Genomic DNA, 19,231 nt, shown 5'->3' with positions numbered 1-19,231 from the left:
CTGTGCTCTGCAGCCCCCCCTCGGTCTTGGGCTCCATCCGGGTCAGGGGCTGCTGGCCACCTCATGGTCACAACTGACCCCCAGGCCGGCACCCCAGGGCTAGCCGTGCTGCTGGCAGCTGGCAAGGCACTAGGCCCCTGCTCAGCTAAGAATAGAAGGCTTTGTGTGAATTAAGCAGCAGCCAGATCATCTCAGTCCTCCTAGCCCTGCCCACGGGGCTTTATTAAGCGGGATCTGGGGCCATTGTGGGTCCTCCCAGGTGGAGGAGGGAGAGGGTGGGTGAAGGGTGCTTGGGCTGCCACAGGCTTCCCCAGGACTTCTCTCATGTTTCCACGTGAGGATGATTTGATTTTTTTCCATAAGTAAGGCTCACTGCTCCTCCCTTCTCGTCCCTGGGGCTGGCTGGGGAGCATTACCCAGTGTTCCTGGGGGAAAATCTCTCTGAGATGTGTTCAAACAAACAAGCTGGCCTCTGAGAGGAACAAACGGATCGATGAAAGTGGCTTTGTCTTCAAGGAGAGCTGATGACGGCGGTCATTTATTGAGTGCCTACTGTATGCCAGAACCCGGGCTCTGCATTGGGGCCCTTGGCTCGTCTAACCCTCACAGGGGTGCTGCGGAGAGGTGTCCTCATGCCCACGATGTGCCAAAGATACCAAGACCCAGTTAGTACTTGGCAGAGCTGAGATCAGAACCAAGGTGCGTCCTACCTTGTGAGTTGGGGGGAAAGGTGAGAGTCCCAGTTCCTGGAAAGAGCCCTGGGCAGGGAGGACTTCATCTCGGAGCAATGACTTGTGCTTTACTTTACATTACTCCAGGACTGGATGGGGAGGACAACAGAGTAGATGCAGGCACCTGTTTGTTGAGTTGGAATGAAACCAAATCCCGTGCATCTCAGGCTCCCCTTCTGGGAAGTGGACAGAAGCTGCTTGGGGCAGGTTCATGAGGCCATAGCTCCATATTCCTGGTGTTTTGATCAGTGAGTGTCCTGGTCCCCCCTTCTCTGCAGGGCCCTGGTGCCTCCCAGCTCCCTCAGTCCTTAGAGATTACTCCCAGTGTGAAAACTGGAAGGAGTCTTAGGTCATGCTCTGGTTGTACAGGTGGGAAGGCTGAGTCCCAGGAGAATAGAGACTGGGCTGAGGTCATGAAGTAAATGGGGTGGGAGCACACAGTAGGCGTTTAAGAAATCCCTTCTTTCTTCCAATGCTTGCTTCCTTTGGGCTGAAGGGCTGGAGTGGAATGGGGGATAGAGTCAGCCTGATCCTAGGAGGGAGGGAAGGAGGGAGGCAGGGGCCAAAGCTGCAAGCCTGTAATCCCCCAGTCCCATCTGTGCTTGCCCAAACCTTGTCTAACTCAAAGCCCCCTCTTCTGTGAAGACTGCCTGGACTCCCTCCCCTAACTGCCCTTATAACCTCCCTCTCTACCCTGAGAGTGGGAGATTTTTTAAGCTGTGGTAAAAAAACATATAACTTAAAATTTACCATCTTAATAGTTTTTTCTACTGATTTTATTTATTTTTCAGAGAGAGAGAACAAGCACAAGCAGGGGAATGGCAGGCAGAAGGAGAAGCAGACTCCCTGCTGAGCAAGGAGCCCAATGTGGGACTCGATCCCAGGACCCTGGGATCATGACCTGAGCTGAAGGCAGAGGCTTAACTGACTGAGCCACCCAGGTGTCCCCCAACTTAATAATTTTTAAGTGTACAGTTCAGTAGTGTTAACATTATTCACATTATTGCACAACACATCTCCAGAACTTTTTGGCTGACAAAACTGAAATACCCAGGGCACCCGGCTGGCTCAGTCATTAAGCATCTGCCTTCAGCTCAGATCATGATCCCAGGGTCCTGGGATCCAGCCCTGCATCGGGTTCCCTGCTCAGTGGGGAGTCTGCTTCTCCCTCTCCTTCTGCCCCTCACCCTGCTCATGCTCTTCCTCTCTCAAAAAAATAAAATCCTTAAAAAAAAAAAAAACCTTAAATACCCACTAAACTACAACACCCCATTTCCCCACCCACCAGCCCCTGGCAACCTCCATTCCATTATGAATCTGATTATTCTAGGTGCTTCATATCTGTGGAATCATACTGTATTTGTCTTTTTGTGACTGGTTTATTTCACTTGGTATAATGTCCTCATGATCTGTCCATGTTATAGTGTGTGACAAGATTTCCTTCCTTTTTCGTGGCTGAATAATATTTTGCCATAGGTGCATACCACATGTTTATCTGTTTGTCTGTTCTTGGACACTTGGATTGTGGTGAAGAGTGGGAGTTTTGAAGGTGAATGGGCCTGGTTCGAACCCTGGCTTCCGGCATCGTTTGAGCTGTGAGTCTCAGTCCTTCGTCACTCACTGCTGAGCCTGGTAGGGTTGCAAGGATTAGAAATCATGCACGTAAAAATGCCCACCAAAGCAGGTTCCCAGTTGGGGTGGTATTCATCCTCATTATGCACTTTTCATCTCTGGATGGATCCCTTTTGGGCTTTTTGGGACCCACATACCCAAGCTCACCTTAACCCTCCTCCACGAGGCCAGCTCAGCATTTGGTGGATGAGCAGCTGGAGAGCTCCTGGGCCCAGAGAGGGGCAGAGACTCACACAAGTTCACGCAGTGGGTCAGTGGCCATGCCAGGATTACACTGAGGTCTCCAGCCTTCCCACTCAGGGAACTTCCTGCTGCGATCGCCAGGCTCCAGGAGCCTTGTTCTCTGGTGGGCCTGGCTCTCCAGGGGCCTTTGTATAATCCTGCAGCATGCAGGGCTGGGGAAGGCCAGGAGCAGGAAGATGAGCATCTCAGGCTCCTCTGTGTGGGGCCAGAGGCTGGTGGCATCTGCCAGGCTCCTCTGATGGCCACCTTCTCCCAGGGCTGCAGACGGTAGTGCCACCCCAGTGATGAGGGGCTTGTGTCTGACTCCTGCACAGGAGGCTTGTCTGAGGCTCAAGCTTGTCTGAGGTTCTGCCTTGCACCTGGGAGCTCACGCTCTGCTTTCACTCACCTGTTCATTTGCTTACTCCTTCACTCGGTCATTTATTCAGCAGCCGCTCCCTGAGGCCTGCCGGGGGGCCAGGTACCAAGCAGACCTTGAAGGCAGTTAGTACAGCATAGCAGTGAATATCGTGCTTTCTGGGGCTGAACTGCCTGGGTTCAAATCCGGACCCTGACCATTACCAGCTCTGTGACCTTTGCCAAACAGCTTAGCCTCTCTGTGCCTCAAATTCTAATTCCCTAAAGCAAGGATAGTGATGTTCCAGTTGCTATTATTACAAATCAAAACCACCTCAGAGTTTCATGACTTTATAGAAGAACAACCATTTTGTTATCTCAGTGTGTATAGGTCAGGAATCTTAAGGTAGACTCAGCTGAGGGTTTCTGGCACCAATACAGTCAGATGGCAACTAGGGCAGCGAGGAGCTGGGGCATCTGGTGGTTGGCTGGGCCTCTCCCGTCGCAGGGCTCTGTTCCTAGCTGTGGGCTCATGTGGGCTTCCCCATGAAATAGTAGCTTTGGAGTGGTCAGGTGGTCCTCACAGCGGCTCCAGCAGGAGTATCCCGGTGAGGGTGGCAGAAGCTGCATCACATTCGATGAGCTGGCCTGGGGAGCCTCATGGTGTCCCTTCAGCCATTAGTCCGAACTCCCCGCCCAGATTCAAGTGGGGGTAGCATAGACCCTACCTTTCCCTGGGAACATTGTAGAAAGAGCATGTAGGATGAGATACTGCTGCAGATGTCTCTGAAAATACAGTCTCCCATGGTTGTGAGAGTTAGGTTAGTCAAAACATAGGAGCCGTCTAGAACACTGACTAGGCATTGTAAATAAGTGATAGCTATATATAATCAAGGGTGATTTTAACCATATGCAATTTACTCATGGAGTGCTGACTTTAAGACCTGATGCCCAATACAGAAGCCAGTTCACTGAACTGCAGCATTTCCCACTTGGGTGTTGAGGGATCTATAGGAGTTTGATGCACAGAGGGAGATAGCTGTGTAACAGTGTGGAGTGTGGTGTTCCTGGGGCAGAGACTTAGCTCCAGGTGGCTGGGGCTCCCCTGAGATGAGGTGGGGGGGCTGAGAAGGTGAGAAAAGCTTTGCATGTAGGGCTTCTCCCAAGGGGTTCTTGGCTGTTTCTCAGGCAGAGATATGAAAGGCTGGAGAAGGGGCCTGGCTAATGAGGGAGCCAGTTCTGAGGTATAGTCAGCAGGATTTGGGAAGGTGCTGGGCTTAGGGGGTACAGGGAGAGGACAGGGATGTTGGGGTGCATGCCCAGGTGTTTGCACAGGGCATTTGCATCCATTTTGCATGTGATATGTATACCCACCCTCACTTGCCTTTTTTTCCCCTTCTGGTATATTGGATACTTTGCAATTTTCCTCTGCTGCAAGGGGAGATGGAAGGGTGGGAGGGTGCCTGCCTTGGCAGAGGGGTCTGGGGGAACCTAGAAGCTAACCCTAAGGAAGCCGGCAGGGCCGGAGAACACCCAGTGGCCTCAGCCCTGCTCCTCTCCTGGCCTCTCCTTCCAGCACCCCTTCCTACTCTGCAGCCTTGCAGGGTCTGAATGGAACAGATCCTGAGGGTTGTGGTGTCCTCCTCCCGCTCACATCATGGATGGGGAAACTGAGGCCTGGGGACTTGCTCCACATCCCATGGCAAGTTAGTAAAGGAGCCAGCCCCAGATGCTCCATGTGGCTGCCGCACTCAGGGTGCCTCTGATTCTGTTCAACAGGAATAAGAGCTCTGTAGGCCTGGGTTCCTTCCTGTGAGCCCCTCCAGCCTCTGCTCTGCTCCTGCAGCCTCCTGCCAGCCATTCTCCGTGGCCGTGGCCAGTGCTCCGTCCTGAGGGCGGGGTGGCTGGGCACAGGATTTCAGTGAAAGAAAGAGAAGAAGGGCTTAGCAGTCATGTGGCTCTGGGAAAGTCACCTGTCTCTCACCTGTAAAGGAGAAGCCCCCCATCCACCCCCCAGACCCTTCTGTCCTGACGATCAGATGGACTTGCCAAGGCTGGCTTCTGCCTCTGATGTTGGTGCTGCCTCTGGGGAAGGGAACAGCCAAGGATTACTTGGCGGGGCATGTGGGCCGCCACGGGGAGGCAAGGCAGGACCAGGGCTGGGAAAGGGGACTTAGTCCTGATCCTAAAAGCTCTGAGCTATGACCAAGCTGGGCCAGCCCTTCCCTTACATGGGAGAAGGGGCCCAAGGGAAAGATCAGGGTGGGATCTGAGCGGGATCTCCTCTGGGGGCCAACTCCCCACCTAGCACTGAAAGGGCGGGCTTCCTGGAGGAAGAGGTTATGGAAACTGAGGGGGAAAGAAGGGCCGAAGCTGCAGAACTGTGTGCTATTGCCGCCGCCCCCTGTCCCAGGCCCCTGGTGTACGGAGGTGAGAGCCAGCCCCGAGCCCCAGCCAAGCCAACCTTGACTCTTGGCACCCATGGTGCCCATGAGGGAAGCAGAAGCCCAAGCCCATGCTGCTTCCAGGATGCTGCGTCTGTGGGCCTGTCTACACCTCCACGAGCCTGTGTTTGTGCGCGTGCGTCCATGTGTATTTGCCCGGGCTGCCTGTGAATGTGCGCTCTATATTTGTGTGTGCCTGCATCTATGTGTTTGTGCATGTGCTCACACATGGATGAGAGGGGCCCCTTGCTTTCCTGCACGTCCTGGGGAGTCTCGCCTTAACACGGCAGACAGGTTAGACTGTGTCTACAAGGGGCTGTTAGAGCTCCTGGTTTTAAGCCCCCCGGGGGGGAGGGGCAGAGCAGAGACAACCTTTACCCTGGGAGGTGTGCAGGTACAGGGTGATCCAGAGCTCGCCGATGGGGCAAATTCAGCAGAGAGATGAGTTCCCCAGGTCTGGGGACTCTCTCCCAGGGGCTCTTGTGTGTAGAACTTGGGCGGGACGCTAGGACCCACAGTCAGATCAGGCACTGCCTCTGCCCTTCCAGAGCCATACGGGGGCGTCAGGACGCAGCTGGACACAGCGTGGCTGCCGAAGCGGGCTGTGCAGGGCTCACAAAAACAGAAAGAGGCATGCCCGATCTACCAGAAGAGTCAAGGCTTCCTGCAGGAGGAGTTCAGACTGAGACTTGAGGGCTTTTTGGTGGGAGCTGAGGGGAAAAGGTTGGGGAACGGGTCTCAGGTAGGCCTAGGGGCTTGAGGAAGGTGGGTGGGAAGGGTGATTCTCATTTGCCAGGCCTGGAAGACTGGAGAATGGAGGTTTCTTGAGATAGGGACAGGGGTGGAGGGCGCTTAGGGGAAGGTGATGAGTTCCTATTGGGCCACCACGGGTATGAGGTTCCCAGGCCAGCATGACCAGGGGTCACTGAATACTCGGGCTTTGAGCTTGGTCCAGACAGTGATGGCACTGCTGGATGATCTTGCACAAGGAGAAGGTGAAGGGCAAGGGAGGACAAAGGGCTTGGGAAGAAATGCTGCATGAGGCCTGGGCAGAGGGAGGGGCCTGGAGACAAGGAGGGAAGCCAGAGCAAGTGATGTCCTGTATGCCAGTAATGAAGGATGTTTCCAGAAGGAGGGTGAAGCCCACCATGTCAGAGAGGACTGAGAGCTGCCCAGTGGGCTCACTCACGTGGAGGTCATGGTTTAACCTGGCAGGAACAGAGGGCTGTGGGTTTAGCAGCAGGTGGGAGGGAGGAAGAGGGGACATGAGTGTAGACAACTCTTTCAGAGGTTTGGATGAGAGGGAAGGAAGGAAAGAGAGTGTAGGCTGGAAAGGGGTGGAGGGGAACCAACTGGGTGAGACTCACGCCTGTTCATTGCTGCCTGGAAGGAGCCAGCCCAACAGAGGTTGGAGGGAGGAATGGGTGAGACTGGCTGGGAGCACCTTCTTTAGTCCTCTGCAGGGGTCAGGGGTTTTTCCTGAAGGGATGGTTGCATGGAGCGGGGGAGAAGGAGGTGGCAGCCCTCAGTCCTGCCCTGAGCTCTGCCAGGCTCCAGGACCTCCATCCACCTTGGGGGTGGGAGGATCGGGGAACCCTTTCCTGCGGAGACTTTTGGCATCCTAGGAGGCAGGAAGCCCGCAAACCGAGCATCCTCATAAAGCAGGTTCCAAGTCAGCGATGACGCTCAGGGCGGGGCGGAGTTGCGCTCCCATGTTTTTCTGTCTCAGGGCTCTAGGGTGACTTCGGAGCTGCTGCAAACAAGAAAAGCCTGGGAAGGTCAGGGCAGGGATCCTCGGGCTTCCAAGGAGGACACACCCGGCTCCCTGGGGGAGCCGGGGTGGGGTTGGCCTGAAGGGAACTGGAGCAGGTGTTCACAGCCCGAGTCCCCCTCCTTGTCCTCCTGTCCTCCCCGTACACCACCTCGGGGCTGGCTCCTTCCAGGGGCAATCAACAGACGAGTCTCACCCAGTTTGTCCCCCTCCAGCCCTTTCCAGTGAGCACTCCCTTTCTTCCCAGTGACCGGGAAGTTCTTCCTCTGGGTCTAGCTGAAGTCTGTCCTGCTGCGTGTTCCCTTCTGGTGAACTTGTTCAACCCTGCTCCATGGAGCCAAGCTGATCAGCCGGCCTCTTTGAGTGGCGGCCAGTGTTTTTACAACTTGTTTTCATAAAGTTGGTTTGAAGTCTCCCTGCATTCCCAGAATGTCAGACCCGCCCTGATTCACAAGGATTGACCAAAACAGGATCTGAGCCAACCAGAAGAATCTGAGGACTTAGTCATTCTCCTTGGATCATCTACAGATCCTCCTGCTTTCCTTCTAATAAAAAAAATGAAAGTTAGCTCAGATGGCCGGGAGGGGACAGCGTTGAGGGCTGTAAGCAGGTCAGACCATGCTGGCTGGTAGAGGGGTCAGGGCTCAGGCTTTGCCCATCTCAAGTCCATTTTGCTGCTTGCCATATGGGGAAGCTTTAACAACTCAAAGTCTGAGCCTCAGTTTCCTTGCCTCTGAAATGGGAAAATTAATGGTACCGATCACCTAGCTGTCTTGTGTTGGGTGATCTAGAAGCAGACCATGAGGCAAGGATTCAGGTGAGAGTGATTTATTAAGAAGTTTTCTCAGAAAAGAAGCTGCTAAGGGCATAGGGAAAGTAGAACCAGAAAGAGGAGGAAAAGCAAGAGGGGAAGGGTGCTTGGCTCAGTCTGCATGGGAGCTCTGGGGACAGGGGACCAGAGCTGACTGCCAGAGCAAGGATGCTGGAGAGCTCAGACCTTTACCCAGGTGGTCGTGGTAAAGGGGGCCTCAGGGAATGACTATGACCACAAACAAAGGGATTCTGGCAGGCTCTGGGTGGTCTGCCCACACACTTCCATACATGTTGGCCGCTAGCAGGGATCATGCAAGCCGGTATGCCCCTGAACGGTAAAGGGATCCAGGGAACGTGGGTGGAGCATGACAGAGACCTCTCCTGAGAATTCGTCTGTGGATTATATTCCAATAGAGCGTATATGGAGCTGATCACCTGGAGTCTGGCCCAGAGGAAGTTCCAATAAGTGACAGCTCTTCTCGCCTGTTAGAAAGGGGGGTGTGGAAGAGGTGCCACACGACAGCGTGGTCCGCACGACACGGGGCCTTCTGAGAGCTTCCTTGTGCTTCCACTCTTCCCTCAGGCCCACGTGCTCTCTCTCGGCTTCCAGAAGTAGAATCCCACAGAGCTCCCCAGCTGGGAGACCTGGCTCCAGCCTCCAGCCCTGTGTAACTTGGAACCTGAACTAAGTTCACCATGGTTGGGATGGACTGTGCTGGGTAGCCGAGTACTCCGTCACTGCTGTTAATCACTAGCACATCTGACAGCCGTCTGTGGGGCTCTGTGCTGAGATGCTCAGGGTCTTATTCTCACCAGGCTTAACGTCTAGGGCACTGCAAGACCTATCCTGAGGCCCCGGCTCCTCCCCGCCTGCTCGCCACCCCACCCTCCCTGCCACCGCCCCGAGGAGCAGGGGGTAGACAGGCAGGCCCTGTGCGAAGTGTGCAGGGCCCAGGGCAGAAATACAAATAGAGGCCCGTAGATCTCTGTTGGGTATTTGAAGGTTATAAAACAAGCCCAGACAATTAATTTGATTTTCTCACCTTGACAATTATATCTTCATGATAGAAATTGAAATATACATGTAAAGTGATGATTTTATACAACTGAAATTGACAAAATAGCAAAGAAAACTGAACGTAATTATAAGTACACATCTGGGTGTTTCGTTGGTAGGCCAGTGATGTTTCAATGAGAGGTAAGACATTACTCCTTATTCATTTCATAAAATATATTTGTTCATTTTAGCAAGATTGCCACAGGTATAGTGTTATAATCAAGACTTGCACATCATTTGAAAATTAGGTACCGATAGTAACAGTCTAAAGGATCAAAACAAAATGCAGTTATATTTAAGGTGCATGGAATTTGAGTATATTTCCATCAAAAATGTAAATTAAATGCAAAGAAAGGAGAACTTGTCTCTTCAAAAATAATTTTTATGCCTTGAAATTATGTATGGAAATCAAAACTATACACATTATAATCAATGAATATCAGATTTTAAAATAAAATAATTTGAATAGAGATGAAATATTCAACTTTTTGAACATTTATAGAATTGAAACCATTCAGTCCCAGCCTTTCATGTCAATGTAAAGAATTTGTGTCCCATTTCATGTCACGTTAATCAGAGTGATGTGAATTCTAAGATACCGTAGCATGTTCTTCATCCACTTTGTGCATTTATTGTGGGTACCACCCTTTTAGAACCACGAAGTGAAACAGGGAGAAAAGCCAAAAATAAATAAATAATAAAGTTGCTCGGCATTCCTGGGAAACAGATACTCTGTTATGCAAGAAGCCATTGCTCATTGCAGTCTGAGAGAAAGGATTAGACAAGTTGAACTTGCCCCTAAACCTTCCTGCCTCTCGGTCCCCTCCCATTCCCCCTGACCTGGGCCACCACCACCTAGTGTCCCTCTCCCCCATCAGTAACAAAGTGACCCAGAGTTCTTCACCTGGACAGAATCACTTTTTGTTCTTCATGCCCAAGGAATGGAGAAGGGGTTTAGAGGAGTCTGAGTGGCGTGAGGGGAGCAGATGACGCCTGCGCGTCCCAGGGATATCCCATGGCTTCCGTATGCTCTCTACCGTGTTCATTTGTGAGCGTGTTTCTGTGATGTGTGGGCTGTGGGCAGTGGCCTTTCTTCCCTGTGCCTCAGGGTGATTCAGGGGGTGGGAGGAGATCTCATCGGTGAGATCTCTATCGTACAGCTAAGAGCAGATAAATGATGGAGCTTGTCCTTTGGCCGGCGTTTCAATCTATGTGTCTTCATTACTCATGCCTTCCTTTCATTCATATATGCATTTTCTCATTTATTTAAAACCCATATTCGCTGGGCGCCTGGGTGGCTCAGTGGGTTAAAGCCTCTGCCTTCGGCTCAGGTCATGATCCCAGGGTCCTGGGATCGAGCCCTGCATCAGGCTCTCTGCCCCGCAGGGAGCCTGCTTCCCTTCCTCACTCTCTGCCTACTTGTGATCTCCGTCTGTCAAATAAATAAATAAAAAATCTTTAAAAAAAAAAACAAAAAACCATATTCGCTTCCTCCAACCCTTCGTTTCATTGTGGAATGCCAGGCCATAGGCAGTCTTGTTTTTTGTTTTCTTTTAAAGATTTTATTTATTCATCAGAGAGAGGGAGAGCACATGCATGCATAAGTAGGCTTCCTACAAGGAGTCCAACGGTGGGACTCGATCCCAGGGCCCTGGGATCATGACCTGAACTGAAGGCAGACGTTTAACCGACTGAGCCACCCAGGTGTCCATTTAGGCAGTCTTGAAATGCTGCCCCACATCCTGCAGATGAAGGAATAAAGGCTCAGAGAAGGGCACTGATGTACCTAAGATCACATAGCAAAAAAGCCCCTGGCCACGTTTCACAGTCCAGGGGATGGACGCCATGTTTGAGTTTCAGGTAAAATCCAAATAGGTGTTACTGTATCCCAGGCAGCTTCTTCAGGCTCTGCTCCCCCAGCCACTTGCTGCTCAGGGCCCTGGGGGATCCTGAAGGGGTTTTGAGCTTGAAGAGCCACTTCCTGTTTGGGGCCAAGCACTTCCTTGAAGTGACTCATGGGCTCCCACTGGCCCCGTGCTGGGAAACCAAGGTGGGGGTGGAGCCGGGCCCAAGCCATGTCCCCTTCTTTCTGCCTGCCACCCCAGCTGGGGTACCCCGAGACCACACAGTGCCAGAGACTGGAGGTAGGAGGAGATGGAGATGGAAGGAGGCCAGCGGACTGTTCTCACCCAGCCTGCTGGGCAGGGCTCTGAGAGTGCAGGGAAACCCGGGCCATGGCGGGCAGGCAGGCAGCCTCCACATCCCGCCATTCCCACATCTGGCTTCCAGGCTAGCTACCAGCCATGTGCGGGCTGACAGCAGAGGCTGGGACCCCTCAGAGAGAATCTGTGTCACTTTCTCTTCAGTGCAGAAGGACGGTGAGGTGGAAAGAGCATGAGGCTGGGAGTCATCAACCTGGATTTGTGACACCAACTTTCTCATGAATTTACTCCCCACCCTTCTCTGGACCTCAGTCTCCACGTGTGGAGGAAGAGTTGCTGGCTGTGGCGTTCTGTGATGGCTCGGTGTCTCAGGATGCGTGTGAAGAGATTTGGGGTTGAATTCTGGCTCTGCCACCTTGCTGGCTGTGTCCGTCTCTCAGAGTCTCCATTTTTAAATTTGAAAGAAGAATCACTTTAAGCATTTTACATAATGTAATCTTCACATCAACCCTATGAGTCAGGTTTAATACTGTTGTCACTGTTGCTATTTTATAATAAGGAGATGGAGGCACAGAGAGGTTAGGTAACTTGCCCAACGTGACACAGTAAGAGTCAAGATTCTAACTTGGACAGTTTGACCCCAGTGCGCATGCATTAACAACGGTGTTCTTGGGGTGCCTGGGTGACTCAGTTGTTAAGCATCTGCCTTTAGCTTGGGTCATGATCCCAGAGTCCTGGGATCAAGCCCTGCATCAGGCTCCCTGCTCAACAGGAAGCCTGCTCCTCCCTCTCCCACTCCCCATGCTTATGTTCCCTCTCTTGCTGTCTCTCTCTATATATCAAATAAGTAAATAAAATCTTAAAAAAAAAATGGAGAATCTCAGGTCCCGGTCTAGATCTCCTAGAAAACACTGTGTCAGACTGCGTTTTAACAAGGTCTCTAGGTGATTTGTTTGCACGCTGAAGTTTGAGAAGCCCTGCTCTATTTATAGTCCATCTGTCACTTAGGGTCCTAATGGGAGACGCAAGAAATAAGAAAGCTTTGTAGATGGTAGCACTGAGAGAAAGCTGGGGACTACAGGTAGAGGGAGGCAGGGTTCGGGTGCCCGGGGGGTCTGTGTCTCAGGAGCTCAATGTCACTTCTAAGCTCCATCCCCCTCTGGTCTGAGGCTGAGCCTTGGTCGTGTGTTTCTTGCCAGCGTGTGACTCCAGGGCCCGATCGCATCAGAGAGTTCCCATGTTGGCATGGGCTTGGGCAGCCACCCCTGTCGTGGGTCTGCACAGCAGCAGGAGGCCAAGGTTCCAGGCCTACCTCTGCCTCTGACTCTCTGAGAGGCCCAGGGAGGCTCCCAGCCATGCCAGCTCTTGTGGGCGATGTGGCCGCATCCTCGCAAGCCTGCAGCACTGTCCCAGGGCTGCCTCCCCTCTCCTTTTCTTGCCACGGCCTATTGGTACTGTCTCTCCTCCCAGTTCCTAGACAGGAGGGCTGCCCCACTGGCTGTAGGAGCTGGGGATGGGGGAGGCAGCGCATGAGTCAGAAGTTAGCCATATAATTGCGGTGCCCCAGATCCCGCCTCCAGCCCCCCAGCCCTCCCTCGGTAGCTGGGTTAGAAGAGCAGCTGGTTCGGTGACTACCTCCAGAGAAGCAGGTCTCTGGGCTGCACAAAAGGACCTCAGCCCCCTCACCCCAGGAGCCACAAGCAGCCCCAGTCTCTCACCAGGGCACCTGGGACTTGGATTGCTTTTCTGTGGGTTCCAGAGGGGGCAGGAGTGGTTTGGGGTACTGGTTGCCCTGGGTTTGGGGTTAGGGCTGATTTGTGGGCAGCATGCGTGGAGGTAGGATTGCTTGTGTGGGGTCTGGTGGCTCACAGCTGGATCCCCCCGTCAGCTCGGCAGCTTCGCTGGGCAGCGACAAGGTGTGGCCCATCCCTGGGGCCCACACTCAGCACAGGGTGGGCACGCGTGGGGACTTGCAAAGGGTCAGGTGGGAGAGGAGAAGGCAGGGTGGACTGATGAGTGATCTGACTGGGTTTGTCCCCTTGTCCCCTCAGCTGTCCCAGGGAAGTGACATCACCACCTCCGTGAACAGGACATCCTCAGGAGCCCCGGTCACAGCCACTGATACCTTCTTCCAGGTAAAGAAAAGCGAAGGGAAGTGTGGTGCAGGGAGGGGGAGGTTAGAGACAAGCTACAGAGGGCAGCACGCTGGCTGCTAACGGGGACAGTGCTGTGCAGTTTACAAAAAAAACCAGAGTAATAATAATCAGAAGCCCTCAGTAGAGCTGTCTGGTAGACCATTCCTTCCTGTGTACCAGGGACTTGCCTAAGCCCCTGACACATATTAGCTCGTTTCATCCCCACGACAACCCATGAGGTGCTATTATTATCCCCACTTTATAGATAAGGAGGCTGAGGTCTGGTGGTATTATACCAATTAGTAGGTGGTAGAACTGGGTCTCAAACCCAGGCAGACAGGCTCTCAGTGCACATTCTCAGTCCCTGTGATTTCCTGCCTTTAGAGCCATATATTAAACTAAGTTTCCTTGACCTTCAATTTGGGAGTTTAAAGGGCTCCCATTTCCAGGAGAGATCGGTATTTTAAAAGGTAATCCTAGAGAAAGTGATGCTTCAGCCAAAGGAATGAATAGCAAATGGTGGAATTGGAGGTCTTGAATCATGGAACTGGCATGAACCTTCAAGGCATGCTGGGCCAGCAAATTCCTGCAGCTTTCTTCCTCAGCATTCAAGTAAGTCCAGTTTTCTTTGGTTACGGAAGGGAGACCTAGACATTTGAAAGGAGGGAAGAAAAGGTTAGGCCCCGGGTTCTCAGACATCCTGGAAGTAGAGGGGCCCCTGTCCTTCACAGGACACCACGATGAAGAGAGACAGAGTGACAGGAAGTCAGTATTCTGTGCTAAGGCTGAGGTCATCTTGTTCTAGACCCAGAGCAGATGTGTGTAAACAGATCTCAGGGGGTTAAGCAAAAATTGTGGGAGAAAATACTTAATTGAGACTTTTTTTAGTAACCTTTTTTCCTGTCAGTTGGGAGAGGCTAATTATTCTTCAGGAGCATAAGTGGAAAGGGCTCAGAAACGGCTGCGTGGTTGCGTGGTTTAAGAGGCTCTGATCTCCTTTCCTTCCGCTGCACATTCGACCAGCTTTTCCGACTGACAGATAACCCCGCGGCCTCCTTGGTGCCAGGCCCAGCGCAGAGACACAGGCCCCCTGCACAGTGACTCCCCTCGCGGGGATGGGGACTGGGGTATCTTGTGTCCCCGTCGCCCCGTGCAGGGTCACAGACACTGGGCTCCTCAGAAAAGCTTGGCTAAATGGTTCTGAAATCTCTGCCTGGTAGGCAAGGCAGCTACGGAAGCAGATAATTACTGGGCACAGAGGCCTGCCATCATGTCTGGAGAGTTCTGCCAGATGACGGGAACACAGAGACAGGAGGCGGTGGGCTTCGGGGGGGTGGGGAGGCGCGGTCAGACTGAGCTTTGCACAAGGTCCGTTTGTTAAGATGGATAGGACTTGAACTGGGGTTGTGGGGAGGGCTTTCCTGACAGAGGGCCCAGCCTGAGCAAAAGGTGTGGAGGTGGGGAGACGGGATAATGTGGTGTGCTTGGAGCAGAATGCTGTGAAGAGGAGTAAGGGGGAGGAGAGGCTACGCAGGTAGATATGAGGGGAAGGAAGCAAGAGAAAGATTCCTTAAGTGGTAGGCCTTGCTTCTCTTCCCAACCCCAAGGGCCCGCTTGGGAAGCCCGTTTGTATGATAACTGCTGTTTTACATAAATAAATAAAATAAATCATTGCTCTCCATTCCCTCCGGGGGTAAAAACTGGGCAGGGACAGATTTGCTCAGTGCAAGTCTCTGCCAGACTCAGCTTTCTCCTTTTCCTCCCATTTGGGTGCCCCCCTTCATGAGGACCCAGGGAGAGGCCTCGGAAAAAGTCAGCCTAGTCCCTGTGATTGAATCACCGTGCTCCTGGGAGGGACTGGGGTGTCAGCCGAGATGAGAGGTTGATGGAAGGCTCCCCCTCACCAAGCCCCCAGGCTGATTCTTGAGGCCCTGCCAGAAGCCCTGAGAATATTTGCTCACTCTGCTTGCTCCAGGGAGAACCTGTCAGTGCCAGTGGGTAGCAGTGGTAGGGGTCCCGGCAGCTTCAGCGGGGGGAAGAAGTCAGCCCTCCAGGGAGGGAGGGGCCTGTCACAGGATGTATGCAAGCCCATGCAGGCCGCTGTGCTGGGGAACCACCCCTAGGAGCTGTACAGGGGATTTCTGCATGAGAAGGGTGGCTGGATGGAATGTTCCAGATCTTTCTCTGCTGACATTTGAAATGGTCTGAAATCCAAAGATAGTCTGAAAATCCAAGGATAGTTCTTAGATCCCTGTTGAACTGCACCAGAATTTCGTGATTGTATGAGTCTTGAGTGAGTCTATTCTAAGACCCTGGTTTTGAGAGCTTGAAGCTAGAGATTTTAAGTTCCGAAATGCTAAGCTCCACATTCAGGGCAAGGCCAGGTCATTCCCGTGAACTACTCAGCCCACACACATAGTCCCGACTTGGGAAACAGTGGTCCCGCCTATGTCAAGAGAAGCCGGGTCCCCCAGGCAGGGTCCATTCCTGGCTCCTGTCCAGCCGCATACACGCCCCAAACCCCCGCCTCTGTCCCTGTAGGGCCTTCACTGAAGCTCGGCACACCTATCCAGGCCTCCACCAGCCTCTCCTCCCCACCGGTCCGTAAATCCCGGATCTGGCCAGATGCTTCCCTGCGGAGCTGGCCAGATGCTCTGTGAGCGGGTGTGTGGAGGCCCGTGTGCGCTGGAAAGCCCTGGGCACAGGCTCTAGCTGTAGCTGCCGTTTGGGCAGCATGCTTGTCTCCTCGAGAGGAAGGTTCACATCTCATTCTCTGTGAATCATTCTTGGCTCCCAGCGGGGCCTGCCACAGAGCGGAGGCTTCTTAAGCATAGACTGAGGGAGCTCAAGAGCTTTAGGTAGGGGATAAATCGTCCCTGAGGCCACAGTTCCAAGGAAGCCATCCCATCCCGAGGGAGAAGCAGAGAGCCCTTTCTGCAGGAGGACGGCCAAGAGGGGCGGAAGAACTGGGAGCCCATCACCGGGGTCTGGAGCCAGCCCGAAATATCAGTCTGGCTTGGCCTGCTGGGAGGGGAAGGGAAATCAGAGGTCTCCTGGCACGGAAGTGTTGGATAAACAGGCAGCCCTGGCACCACGGTGGAAAGAGACGAATAATGACCCTAATTACGACCTGATTGATTCTTTGAGCCTCCTGCAGAGCCCAAGCTTTGGCCACTGAGCCAGAGCCAGGGATTTGTCTCAGTGGGTTTGGGTTTGGTATCTTGATGGGTGACCTGGAGGTGCCCTGCTACCCCTGGGCTCCCAGAGGGTGAGGAGTCTCCTGTTGGCAACAGCCCCCCCTCCCCCAGATGGTGCCCACATGGGGCTTCACTTGCTGGCTGGAGCCTGGGGCCACCCTCAGCCCTGCTCATGCCTCTCAGCCACCAGGCTTTCCTTGTGCTGTCCCCCTACCTAGAGCCCCCGTGTCCCCCCACTTTGCCACAGATCCTTCCTTATTTCTGAATTCCGCATAAGTCTGCCCTGTCCTAGAAGTCACCCTGCAATGATTAGCGCCGGGATCTGAGGAGGCACAGGAGTTAGTGAGACCCAGAAGAGACCCTGACGTGGGCAGGGAAGGTTTCCTGGAAGAGGGGTTTTTGAGCTGAGCTCTGTAGGAGTTTTCCGGGCCTTGAAGATGGGCAGAGGGGCCCAGAGCAAAGGCCGTAGACAGGCACACCTGCACTGGGCACAGGCGATGGACGTGGGGCAGTGAGGAAGGACCACAGGGAGGCTGTGTTCCCTGAGGACTATGGGGAGGCGTCCTCATAGCCCTGTGCCTTTTATGCCTGGGGTTTTACTCTAGGAGAATGTTGGGGTCATCACTGTGAGTTACCAAGCCTGTGACTACCTATACCATGGTCCTCGTCAAAGATGGTGGAGGCATGTTGGTGAGGGCAGCCCTGGCCTGGGGCTCTAACCATGTCACAGGCCTTCCTGCAGCTGTCATTGTTGTTTTGACTGTTCTAGTCAGCAGCCCGCTCAGGGCTCCCAGCATTACTCTTGGGAAGGGAGGGGCCTCTTCTCAGACTGGGCAAGGACCGTGGGGTTTGTCTTTCCCTCCTTCCTGTCCTGCCCTGTCTCCGGTTTTCTCCTGAGGCTGAAGAGAAAACAAGTGGTTAAAAGGCTATCATCTGGTGTCATGTATCCCGAGACAGGAAAGCCGAGGCCAGAGGCTTGTGGGGTCACCCAGCTTGCTGGTCACCCAAGGCTAGGTTGGGGTTGAGGCCAGTGAGGGCAGCTGTGGCCAAGGAGAAAGGGGGCTGTTCCTTGTGCACTCGTGTGCCCGGCCTCCCTCCCCGAGGCCCTGGCAGGCTGCCGGAGAAGCTCAGGTCTCCTCCTCCTCATCAGGGGTTTCCCTTTTCCTCCCTTGGGTTCTCGGCCCCATTCCCTGCCCCTGCTCCCCTGGTGCCAACCAAAATATTGGGCTTGGCCCTTTGATGTGCAGTTTCCTGGGCGTCGTGGCCGGCGCAGACATGGAAGGCAGCAGGAATGTGGACAGACCTTCCCCCTGGGGCTGGGGCCACGGAAAGACTTGACAGTCCTGGGTTCACATCTTCCCTCCTTCCCAGTTAGCAGTTTGGCCTTGGGTGAATTGCTTAGTCTCTCCCTCCTGGCTATCTGTCTATTCATCAGTCGACTGATATAGTTATCAAATTGAATGCATAGGTATTTAATTAATGCCTTTGGGAAACATTTTTAGGTTTACGGAAAATCGATCACAAAGTAAAGAACTGCTCTATACTCTCCCCTCCTCCCCCCGCAGATGTCCTCCTTATTGACATCCTATGTTGGGGTGGTACGTTCGTTCCAACTGCTGAGAGAATGCTGACACAGTGTCATTAACCAAAATTCTAGTTTCCACCAGGGTTCACTCGTGCTGTGGGACATTCTATGGGGTTTGACAAATGTCTGATGACATGCGCCCATTATTACGGCATTGTATGGAATCGTGTCATTGCCCTAAAAATCTTGCGCACTTCTCCCGCCCTCAACCCCTGGCAACCTCTGCTCTCTTTAGTGCTCCCACAGCTTTGTCTTTTCCAGCGTGTCATGGAGTTGGAATCGTGCAGTTGTGTAGCCTTTTCTCAGACTGGCCTCTGTCACAGAACAACACGCTGTTAAGATCTCTTCATGCGTGTATGTGGCTCGATTGTGCATTTCTCTCTGTCACTGAGACTGATTCTGTTGTCTGCGGGGGACCGGTTTGTTCATCCATTCACCTAGGGCCCATGTTTCCAATGCATAAAAGAAGGCCATGGAGCTCGACTTGGGAAGATTGTCATCAGGAGATGACACAGGTATAATCCATGTCACTTTCTGTGACTAGCTTCTTTCACTCTGCCCTGTGTTTTCAAGATATATTCCTGTTGTAGCATATATCCAGGTTTTGTTCCTTTTTATTGCAGCCTTGGATCCTTTTTTAAAAGAATTTAAAAAAATTTTTTTAAGATTTTATTTATTTATTTGACAGAAATCACAAGTAGGCAGAGAGGCAGGCAGAGAGAGAGGAGGAAGCAGGCTCCCACAGAGCAGAGAGCCCGATGCGGGGCTCGATCCCAGGACCGTGAGATCATGACCCAAGCCGAAGGCAGAGGCTCAACCCACTGAGCCACCCAGGTGCCCCATTTTAAAAACATTTTAAAGATTTATTTAGATGGACGCCTGGGTGGCTCAATTGGTTAAGGGGCTACCTTCAGCTTGGGCCATCATCCCAGGATCCTGGGACAGAGCCCTGCATCGGGCTCTCTGCTCAGCAGAGCCTGCTTCTCCTTCTGCCTGCTGCTCCCCCTGTTTGTGCTGTCTCTCTCTCTGTCAAATAAATAAATGAAATCTTTAAAAAAAAAAAAAAAGATGTATTTATAGAGAGCGCAGGGGGAGGGGCAGAGTGAGACAGAGAGAGAAGCTCAA

The 19,231-nt window shown here is 53.0% G+C and overlaps 1 protein-coding gene across 1 annotated transcript in view; it reads left to right on the top strand.

Moving 5' to 3' along the window:
* GDPD5 (glycerophosphodiester phosphodiesterase domain containing 5) overlaps positions 1-19,231 on the top strand; it is an 82,838-nt gene that overhangs the window by 17,098 nt on the left and 46,509 nt on the right. Inside the window, exon 2 of the mRNA XM_080815847.1 lies at positions 13,241-13,324. The gene's annotated coding sequence lies outside the window, so the exon portion shown is untranslated. The remainder of the gene's footprint in view (positions 1-13,240; positions 13,325-19,231) is intronic.

Source organism: Martes martes (genome assembly GCF_963455335.1).
Source record: "Martes martes genome assembly, chromosome: 10".
NCBI classification, from domain to species: domain Eukaryota; kingdom Metazoa; phylum Chordata; class Mammalia; order Carnivora; family Mustelidae; genus Martes; species Martes martes.
Note: the sequence above shows the minus strand (reverse complement) of the source record. Positions and strands in the feature narration are given on the sequence as shown.